The following is a 1,800-nucleotide window of genomic DNA, read 5'->3' on the forward strand; positions in this document are numbered from 1 at the left end:
GAACTTCAAACAAAAGTAAATCACATCCTTGCATGGTATCATTTTGAAGATACACTGACTTTAATATATAAATGGTATTTACACAAGGTAAAGACTAAAACTATAAATCATAACTAAGAGGGAGCCTAATGGGCCATTTAAAGAGGAAATACACTTATTCTGAGAAGTTTTATTAGATTTCAACATGAGGTATACACAGCTTACTTTTCTCACAGCTTATTTTATAATATTTCTTACTGTGTTCTATATAAAAGCATCACATTTTTTATTGATTCTTTGGGAATTTCACATCATGCACCCCAATCCTACTCATTTCCCAGTCCCTCCATACCTGCCCTTCACCCTTGCAGCATCCCATATATATGTGTGTGTGTGTGTGTGTGTGTGTGTGTGTGTGTGTGTGTATGTATATGCATATACGTGTATATGTGTATATTATATATATATATATATTATATATATATATATATCATTCCTCCATCCTTCCTACCTCTCCATTACATGTTTATTCATCTTAGTGGCATTGGGAGCTGCAGTGTGTCACACAATATACCCTTTTGTTCAAACAGCTTTACCTGCAATTGTTTGTAGCACAAATTGTTAAAAGGTCTTATTAATAAAAACAAACCTGGATCTAGGTATTGGAGTGAACAATGAAGGATCAGAGAAACAGAACAAGCCACAACCAACCTCACCTCTCCAATTTCTCAGCTGATCTTGTCTCCTCAAACTGAAAGCTTCTGAGTCCTCACCCAAATGGATCTCAGCTGAACTGCTGCTAAAAATCTAAAAGCTTAAAAAGGCCCTAGTTCCTGGTCCTCATGCCTTAAATACCTTTCTGCTTCCTGCCATCACTTCCTGGGATTAAAGGCATGTGTCACCATGCCTGGATGTTTCCAGTGTGGCTTTGAACTCACAGAGATCTGGATGAATCTCTGCCTCCAGAATGCTAGGATTAAAGGTGTGTGTGCCACCATTTTCTGGCCTCTATGTCTATTTAGTGGCTGTACTGTTCTATGACCCCAGATAAGTTTATTAGGGTGCACAATATATTGGGGAACACAATATTACTATAATTGTGCATTGTAGTGAATTGTTGGTCTGTTTCAAGATCTCTGGCTTTTGGTACACCACCAATACTGAACTCGAGTATCCTGCTGTTGTCCCAGGCACGAAGATCCTGCAGCTCTGATTCCACAGGACCAATCCTTTCACATGCTCCAGCAGGTTATACATAGATAGGGTAAATGTTGGAGTGGGCCAACTCAAAGCACTGGATGTGGGCCTGAGTGGTAGCTGAGTTGATCAGTCTGGGCCACTGGGACCGCTCCCTGTTAGGTGAGGGACATAGCCAGCTCTCCTATATTCAGGACATCTGGATTAACTTTCCTGTGCCTGTGGTGACAGGTGGCACCAGCTCTTCCTCTGCAGCAGACAGCAAGGGGCAGGGATTCAAACAAAAGCAACATATTTTAAAGGGAAAATTTTTAGAAAGCACAGAAAGACATAAAGAATTAATTCTTGTGTTCAAAGGATTGACTCCCATCCATTCTTCCATGTGTGCATCTGCATTGTGTGTAATGCTCAATGACACTTTTCCCACTGCCATTTTTGGCAAAAGAATGTTTATTTTATATCCCAGGAATATTTGTTTAAAATTAAGCATGAGACATTGAAATTGGCCACTCAGACAGATTCCCAAAATATTTCTCCAAGGTCTAGCTGGGTGAATTCTTCAGATCCCTGCTCCACACATGCTCATGGCCCCTAGATCTAGCCTGGGTTCCACATCTAGTGTCC

This window comes from Peromyscus leucopus, chromosome 6 (genome assembly GCF_004664715.2).
Source record: "Peromyscus leucopus breed LL Stock chromosome 6, UCI_PerLeu_2.1, whole genome shotgun sequence".
Lineage (NCBI taxonomy): Eukaryota > Metazoa > Chordata > Mammalia > Rodentia > Cricetidae > Peromyscus > Peromyscus leucopus.